The following is a 9625-nucleotide window of genomic DNA, read 5'->3' on the forward strand; positions in this document are numbered from 1 at the left end:
GTCCTCTCTCACAGGGCCCTGAGGGAACCTGTGGGGTGACCCCAGAGATCCCCCAGTGTGGCCCAGGGAATGGTTGGGAAGGGGCTTTGGCACAGAGATTCACTCAGAGTGAAGGGCTCAGCTCCATCTGCCTCCCTCACAAGGCCTTGCTGAGCTGGTGACCCCAGAGATCCTCCAGTGTGGCCCAGGGAATGGCTGGGAAAGAAAGGGAGATTTGGAAAGGGAGATTCGCTCAGAGTGAAGGGCTCGGGCCTGCTGAGGGAACCTGTGGGGTGACCCCCAGAGATCCCCCAGTGTGGCCCAGGGAATGATAGGGAAGGAACTTTGGAAAGGGAGATTCTCAGAGTGAAGGGCTCTGCTCTCCTCCATTTGCCCCCCTCAGAGGGCCCTGCTGAGCTGGTGACCCCCAGAGAACCCCCAGTGTTGTCTTTGGAATGTCTGGGAAGGAGCTTTGGAAAGAGAGATTTGCTCGGAGTGAAGGGCTCGGGCCTGCTGATGGAACCTGTGGGGTGATCCCAGTGTGGCCCAGGGAATGGCTGGGAAGGAAAGGCAGATTTGGAAAGGGAGATTCACTCGGAGTGAAGAGCTTGGCCCTGCTCCATCTGTCCCCGTCACAGGGCCCTGCTGAGCTGGTGACCCCCAAAGATCCCCCCAGTGTGGCCCAGGAAATGGCTGGGAAGGAAAGGGAGGTTTGGAAAAGGAGATTCACTCGGAGGGAAGGGCTTGGCTCTGCTCAGTCTGTCCTCTCTCACAGGGCCCTGAGGGAACCTGTGGGGTGACCCCAGAGATCCCCCAGTGTGGCCCAGGGAATGGTTGGGAAGGGGCTTTGGCACAGAGATTCACTCAGAGTGAAGGGCTCAGCTCCATCTGCCTCCCTCACAAGGCCTTGCTGAGCTGGTGACCCCAGAGATCCTCCAGTGTGGCCCAGGGAATGGCTGGGAAAGAAAGGGAGATTTGGAAAGGGAGATTCGCTCAGAGTGAAGGGCTCGGGCCTGCTGAGGGAACCTGTGGGGTGACCCCCAGAGATCCCCCAGTGTGGCCCAGGGAATGATAGGGAAGGAACTTTGGAAAGGGAGATTCTCAGAATGAAGGGCTCTGCTCTCCTCCATTTGCCCCCCTCAGAGGGCCCTGCTGAGCTGGTGACCCCCAGAGAACCCCCAGTGTTGTCTTTGGAATGTGTGGGAAGGAGCTTTGGAAAAAGAGATTGGCTCGGAGTGAAGGGCTCGGGTCTGCTGACGGAACCTGTGGGGTGACCCCAAAGATCCCCCAGTGTGGCCCAGGGAATGGCTGGAAAGGAAAGGCAGATTTGGAAAGGGAGATTCTCAAGAGTGAAGAGCTTGGCCCTGCTCCATCTGTCCCCGTCACAGGGCCCTGCTGAGCTGGTGACCCCCAAAGATCCCCCCAGTGTGGCCCAGGGAATGGCTGGGAAGGAAAGGGAGGTTTGGAAAAGGAGATTCACTCGGAGGGAAGGGCTTGGCTCTGCTCAGTCTGTCCTCTCTCACAGGGCCCTGAGGGAACCTGTGGGGTGACCCCAGAGATCCCCCAGTGTGGCCCAGGGAATGGTTGGGAAGGGGCTTTGGCACAGAGATTCACTCAGAGTGAAGGGCTCAGCTCCATCTGCCTCCCTCACAAGGCCTTGCTGAGCTGGTGACCCCAGAGATCCTCCAGTGTGGCCCAGGGAATGGCTGGAAAGGAAAGGCAGATTTGGAAAGGGATATTCTCAAGAGTGAAGAGCTCTGCCCTGCTCCATCTGCCCCCTTCACAGGCCCTGCTGAGCTGGGGACCCCAGGGATCCTCCAGTGTGGCCCAGGGAATGGCTGGGAAGAAAAGGGAGCTTTGGAAAGGGAGATTCTCAGAGTGAAGAGCTCGGCCCTGCTCCATCTGCCCCCCTCACAGGGATCACAGAGATCCCCCAGTGTGGCCCAGGGAATGGCTGGGAACTGAAACATTTTGGCTCTTCCTTTATTACCCACTGGGAGAGCTGATGGGGCCGTGGGTTCCTGTGTGTGGTTTGGGTCTCCTGATGAAGTTGCAGCTTGTTCCTGGCTTTTCCAGCCTTGTGCCATGCTCTCCTGCCCTCTGGAAAACCTGATTAATCAGAGTGTGTAGTCAGCATTCAATCCTCTGCTGTGCTGTCTGGGAATCGTCTTTTCCAGTTAGGTGTCCAGAAAAACCTCAGTCTGCTCTTTGTTAACTCCTCCACTTCCCTGTTCCCTTTCCCAGCAGGAGATCTGGTGCTGCTGGTTCAGGGATGACTGTGGACATGTCAAACCAGTTTAATCTCCTGCCCAATTATAAACAGCCTAATTCTCCTGCAGATACAGACACAGGGTCCTTCTAGTGGCTGAGCAGAACATCAGTGTGCCAGGCCACCTTATTTGCTGCTGGCTGTTGAAAACTGAATTCTGTGGAAAGTAATTTAGTTATGCTGCTGGGTCTGGAGACTCTGTCCTGCCCTGTGGTTCCAAGGAACTCTCTTCTTCTTGCCTTTCCTGGGTGATGGACACAGCAAGTGGCTTCACAGGAAGGATTTCTGTCTGCAGAATCATGGCTGAAATGTGATTTATTGGGGCCATATTTGTAAGATGGCAGAGCTTCATCCAAATCAAGACCTGTATCCTCAGTTACCTGATGAGTTCTTCCTTTTGACTCAAAAATGTTCTTTCTTGTTTGCTCCTGAGTTCTCAGAGCCACAGAATCACAGAGTGGTGTGGGTTGAAGGGACCTTAGAGTCCATCCCTTTGCAGCCCTGCCCTGGTGCTGGGCTCTGAGGCAGTGCTGGGAGGATGTCTGACTGGCAGACAGCAGATGAACTCAGCACACAACTCCCTGCCAAAGCTAACAGCAGGGTGCCCTTGTCTCTTGTCATTTAAGGCCTTGGGAAGTAATGTTATCAGTAAGAAAAGACACTTAAACAAAAATTCCCAGTGAACTCTTTTGGCCCTGGGATCTGATGCTGGCAGGAGCTGCCAACACCCCACAGAGAATTCTCCTGCACCATCCCCTCGCCCACCATCCCAGCCTTTCTCCAGGGTGAGAACCTTTGTGTTTGGGAAGACAACCTGTACATTTTCTTCTGGGAGTGCCCCAGGCCAGGCTGGACAGGGCTTGGACACCCTGGGTAGAGGAAATTGTCCCTGCCATGGCATAGGGAGAACTGGGTCAGCTTTAAGGGCCCTTCCCTCCCAAACCATCCCAACTCTCCTGCTCTGCCTGTGGGCAGCTGGCAAGGACAGCCTCATTCCAGCCTGGTGCCCCTCTTTTGGGGAATTTGGAGCTCTGGGAAAGCAGATGCAGCAGGAACCAAAGCTGGGAAAGGCCCACGTGCTGCATGGCTCAGCTGAACCCGGTTATTTCTCCACGAGGGTCCTTGGAGACATGATTGCCAGCACATCTGTCATTTAGGATTCTGTCTGTTGTCACCTGTAGAAGGAGATTATTAAGTAGTGAAGTGATTGACAAGGGCTTTCTCTTTTTTCTTTTTATTAATAGGAGTATTGCAAATGCTGCTCTGGGCTCCCAGGGGAGCTCCCTGCAGAGGAGGTTCTGAGGGTGAGCTGGATGTGTAAACAGCTCCTCCACACACGTCCACATGCCTCTGATCAGGAAAAAACACTGGGATTGCTGGCTGTGGGTCTGTGAAAGAGGTTTGGGATGAGCTGGGAATGGCTGTGACCCACACCACTCTCTGGGAGAGCAGGAGAGACAGGGCTTAGGAGGTTTGGTCAGAGACTTGGCTCCTTGAAAGTGTTGGTGGGAAGCATCAGCCCAGGAAAAGCAGCTCCTGCACATCCAAGCTCCTCTCTGGAGGCTGCTGGAGCAGGTTAATCAAGGAGCTCTCAGGTTTCTTTTCACATGTTAATATTCTCCTGAAATAAAAACATTACAGCGTTTTCTCTCCGAGGCACAATTGTGCACCATAGGTTTTGTTTTCCCTGTTATAAAATACTGCTATTTTTATTACTTGTATTTCCACTGGGAGAGATAAAAATAACCAGAATACAGCAAATACTTTGTTAGCACACTGGGGAAAAAAACCAGCTTATAACTCCTTACTTCTCATTACAGACAGCAACTTAGAGTGGTTCTTCCACAGGGTTGAGATTAAGGATATCCTGCTTTGCCTTTTGGTTTCCATGAAAACACTCATGGTTTAAAACCTGGGTTAATTCCAAGGAATGTGGGCCTTGGGACCTCCTGCCCTCCCTGCCAGGTGTTACTGGAAGGTGGCTGCAGATGGATGTGTTCAATCTCTGACTGTGCAGACACATGGAATTTATCCAGGGCCTTTTATCCAATGCCCTCTTCTTTCCTGCTGGAAATGGTGCTGAGATAAAGCCATATGCTGTGTGGACTGGGGACGTTTCAAACCTAAAAATCCTTCATTTCATGGCTGCTGGAGCTGGGGATCAATGGCCAAAGTCTTGTCCTGCTCTGGAAACCCTGGATGCCACCTGGGGCCTGCAGGGATTAAATGTCAGAGGGCTCTTCCTGCTCCCCTGAGCTGCATTAGCTGAGCAGGATGTGAGAGCAAAGGCTTCCCAGGAATCTTTAGCACTTTATAACCAAGGACAAATTTTAATCTCTCTTCTGGGTTCTGACACCAGCACTTTATTGGCCTTCAAAGAAAGTGCAGTCTTTTAAAAATAAATTATGCAGTGATACTGATAGAGGTGTCCATGGCACAGAAGGCTGAAATGAGACCCTAAAAGCAGCAGTTTTTCATCTACTCTCAGAGAAAGGACGTGTTAATATTGATCATTAACATTTAGGCAAAGGCCAGCCCCGGACCAACAGCAGCCATTCTGACCTGAGAGAGGTAGGATTAACTGTTTGGGTCAGGGAGAGGAACTGAAAAGGGTCTAATCCCAGCCTAATGCTCGTTCCAGGGATTTGCTGCCATAATCTTCCTGAAATTTATGTTCTAAATCAGCCCAGCTTGCCAGGCTGACAGAGGCTGCTGACAGGGTGGCACCAGGCTGCCAAGTCATGGAACCATGGAGCACCCTGAGCTGGAAGGGTCCACCAGGACCATCCAGCCCAGCTCATGACCCTGCACAGACACCCCTAAATCCCACCCTTGGCATCCCTGGAGTGCTGTTCAAACTCTCCTGGAGCTCTGCAGCTCTGCCCATTCCCTGGGGAGCCTGGGCAGTGCCCAGCACCCTCTGGGGGATGAACCTTTCGCAAAATCCAACCTAAACCTGCCCTGGCACAGCTCCAGCCCTTCCCTGGCTCCCTGGTACTTCAGGCAGGCCAGGCTTTCACTTCATTCATTTTATTGAGGCTGTTAAAGGCAGCTGTGGAAGGTCAGAGCTCCCTGAGCTCTCTGGACAATGGCTTTGAGCACAGCTCATCGTCTGCCTCCTGAGCCCAGCTCAGCTGATAGCATCAGCCATCTCATTCTGCTGGAGCAGAAATGGCTTTTTAGAGCTTCCAGCCCTGCCAAGTCAGGCTCTGACTCTTAACCTTGAGGATATGCAAAGATTCCAGGTCAATAAAATGTATTTCAGAAGCCTCACCACCAGGAAAGAGCTTTTGGTGGTAGTCCTGCCTCTGGAACTCTTCCTGCCTGGATGCACACAGCTCCAAATCCCCCAGGCCCTGGCTCCAGCTTTGTGTACAACACAGCATATTCCAAGATGCCTCTTGGAATCAGAGCTTTTCAGGACACAGAGCCACATTTCCTTGCCCTGAATGCAATGAAGCCAGCCCTGCCCAGAATGCCTCGCTGGCACTGCAGGACAGGAGCTGGCAGCAGGGACTGCCACCCCCTGCCACGGTGGCCTTTGGGCTGAGCAGTTTCCTCCCAGGCTGTGCCCAGGAGGGAAATGTGTTATTTATCTTTAAACTCCTCATCTCAGAGAGGGCTCGTGCTGCAGTCCAGGGATTTTCATTTTAGGCTACAAATTCAGCATGATCCTTTTCCTTCCTTCCTTCCTTCCTTCCTTCCTTCCTTCCTTCCTTCCTTCCTTCCTTCCTTCCTTCCTTCCTTCCTTCCTTCCTTCCTTCCTTCCTTCCTTCCTTCCTTCCTTCCTTCCTTCCTTCCTTCCTTCCTTCCTTCCTTCCTTCCTTCCTTCCTTCCTTCCTTCCTTCCTTCCTTCCTTCCTTCCTTCCTCCCTCCCTCCCTCCCTCCCTCCCTCCCTCCCTCCCTCCCTCCCTCCCTCCCTTCCTCCCTTCCTCCCTTCCTTCCTCTTTTTCTTCCTTTTCTCCTCCCTCTTTTCCTCCCTCCCTTTTCCCCTTCCTCTTTATCTTCCTCTTTTCCTTCCTCTTTTCCTCCCTCCCTCTTTCCTTCCCTCTTTCCCTCCCTTTCTCCCTTCCTTCCTGGATATTCAAGGAGTGTCTATAATCAAATAACTCTTCCCAACCCCCAAATTTCCACAGGGAATGAACAGCCAAGAGAGACTCAGAACACACAAGGAGGGAACCTTTATATTTCCTTTATATTTCTGCTGTTCCTCTGTTGCAGATTTGATACTTAGCACAAAGTAATTGTTTTTTAAACTAATTGTATTGAACTTCAACTAAATCTCCCTCACTGTCTCCATAGGATAAGGTGCTCTCCTCCTCTGTGCAGGCAGGAATGAGGTGAAGATTTTGGGTTTCTCTCTGTTCACACACCTCCAGCACCCTGGAGCAGTGTGTGGAGGGGCAGAGCAATCCCAAATGTTGTGTTTATCCACAGATGACTCGGCGCCGTTGCCAAAGGATCCAGATCCGCGTCATTTTTCCTGGCAAGAAGCTCTGGATCCTTTGTGAGCTGTTTCCAATTATTATATTAACTGGGAAAGTAAATAATGCCATGCTATTAGATAGAGCTGGCACAAATAAATGCTGCTGCTCCCTCTCCAGACTTGGTTATTATTAAGAAATAAAAATATCAGCTTCAAATAGATCTTAATGCGGATTAAATGAACAGCATGTTCTGTCTCAGCTGGAGAAATATATCTGGGATTCCAGCTTAGTGGCACACTCATGGAATCATGGAATGGTTTGGGTTGGATCTCAGAGCTCATCCCCTTCCAGCCCTGTTATGGGCAGGGACTCCTCCCCCTAGCCCAGGTTTTCCAGCCCTGAAATAAATCCCTTCCAGTGGATATGTCTGGAGCACAGCACCCTCATTAATCCAATTGCAGCGTGCTATGAAACCTCCCAGTTCCTCAAATGCTTGTGCAATGCTGTCTCTGGTGCCTGGCTTCTGCTTTTCTGCAGGGAAAATGATGCTCTTTCGTGCCTCTCAGATTTTAGGAATTTCCCCACTCTCTGCCTTGCTCACCGAGCAGCCTGGAGCTGCCACAAGCTGCAGTTTTCCATCTTTCCTTGCAGTTTTCATTCATTTTGTGCTCCTGTCCTCAGGGGTAGTTTCAGAGGTAATTCAAGAGCTGCTGTGTTGCCTGTAATTCATTTCTTTGTCGGGTCTGTTGAGCCACTTTCTCCCAAAGTTTACTCCTCTCCCAGCCCTTCTGGGGCAGCTGCTGCTGTGTTTAACTGCTGGCTCTGCCTCTCCAAGTGTGACACCAGGACAGGAGCAGGGGGGAGATAAATGCTGCCCTGTGAGGGAGAGGCATCCACACTTCCCTTCATGCCAAGGGCAGGCAGCTGCAGGGAAAGCTCTGCCAGACGCAGGAAACCCAAAATGCCAGGGGGATGTGGATGAGACAACACCATTGAGCCCCTGCAGAGAATCAGCTCTGCCAGCTCCCTGGGATTTGGGGAATTGTCTCTCCTTCTCACACTGGGAGGTGGAAACACAGCTTGGGGAGCAGTTTGGTCTCCAAATGCCAGCTGGAAAAAGGAGTTTCTGGCCAGCCCTGAGGAGTGGAGGGAGCTGCAGGGTCTGGGGATGGGATCTGACTTCTCCAGGGCTGCTCCATGGGGCAAAGTGGGAGCTTCTCATCAGGACATGAGAGGGAAAATCTGCGCCCCAACTGCTGAGTGTGTGTGGGTGTGGGAGAGGAGAATTGGGAACCAGAGCTCCTGCTTGGGAAAAGCAGCATTTGGATTTTCAGCTGCCACCAGGCTCTTTCCCAGCCTTCTGTGCTGGACAATAAAGAGTGTGTGTGACATAAATTCAAAGGTACAAGGTGCAAAAATATCTGGGTTTTGTTCTGAAGGAATATTTGTTGAGAGTATGGATGCAGGATCTTCTGTTATTGCTATCCAGCGAGCCTGGAATCCTCTGATATGTAAATTAAGGTGAATATTTGACCCAAGGTGACTTTAAATTTAAAAGTAAAAGTTCTTGGTATTACCTTTGTAATAAAATTACCCTTTTTTCCCCCAAATAATTGAATTTTATTATTGATTTCTGTGTTACAAGCTCTCAATTGGGCATTAACCTTTTTCAAAGAGTTTAACTGCGGTGTTTTTTTTTTTGTCTGTTGAAATCCCTTCAAGATAAATTCAAATTTCAGATGCAAGACTTGACTGATATATTCCAGGAACTCCTCTCTTGGTGCCAGTTTTGGTGGCTCAGGCAGAAACTGTTGCTGTGCTGGAGACATGACGTGATGCCTGGGGCTCATTGCACCCCCTTGGGTACAAATCCTTTGGTTTTGGGGCTCTGGGACACAAATGCCCCAGGGCAGGCAGTGAAAGGAGGAGCAGAGAAGAGGAGCTGTTCCCTCCCCAGCCAAGCAGATGTTGTATGGACCCAAATCCCAGGTTTGAGACATCATTTGAGCCTCAATTTTCTTAAAAAAAAAACTAATGGGTGAGTGGCTTTAGGGAGTTTGTCATCTAAATGTAAAGCAAACTCTACCTGAGCTTCACCTCTGGGAAGTTTCTGGTTTAGCTCCCAGTGTCTGAACCTCTCCTCAGACCTTTGGGGCTGCTGGTGCTGGCTGCAGGTGACAGGTGCCAGGTGACAAACACGTTCAGGAGGAGTTCTCAGGGTTCACTTCTGCCTCAGCCTGTCCACAGCAGCAGCTCATGGAGCCCTGGCCAGGCTGGTGTCTAATTAAAAGTCTCTCTTTGTGACCGGTTACTGGGTTAATAAAAGGTTTCACTCACGTTGTCCTGGCAACAGAAGTTTTTGGGAGAAGCAGAGCTTGGCTCTGCCAGACACAGGTGCCACGTGGGGACAGCAGGGATGTGCTGGTGACATGTCCAACAAACCAGGGAGGCCAAAAAGGCCCTGATGCAGCTTTCCAGGGGTGTTGGGCAATGCCTTTGTGCTCCTCGAGTGCCACCCACACCTTCTGTGTCACACCAGCCCAAGAGCTGGAGGAATTGTCCAGCCTGGGAATGAGATGTGGAGCAGGTTCTGTGCCCAGGGCAGCCTGTGCTGTCCTGGGTGCTGCTGTCACCCCTGGGACACTGCTGTGACAGCTCCCAGTGCTCCAGCAGGTCATTAACAAAAACACAAACACCATCTGAGCATGCCCTGCTGTGCTGTGGGGCTGAGGGACCTGTGCAGCCTCAGCCCTGGCTCTCCACAACGCTCATTAGGTTTGTACAAGCTGCAAGAAGTCATCCTGCTGTACATAATTTTAATTGCCTGCTCCACAATTGCCTGTCAAATATATGCTCTGTCGTGTGGCATGACCTGCCTGCTAAACTGCAACAGGAATAAAAAAATACAGCAGAAAGTAAAAGGGAAAAAAATCTAATTATGAACTAGAAT

This window comes from Zonotrichia albicollis, chromosome 28, assembly GCF_047830755.1.
Source record: "Zonotrichia albicollis isolate bZonAlb1 chromosome 28, bZonAlb1.hap1, whole genome shotgun sequence".
Classification (NCBI taxonomy): Eukaryota; Metazoa; Chordata; class Aves; order Passeriformes; family Passerellidae; genus Zonotrichia; species Zonotrichia albicollis.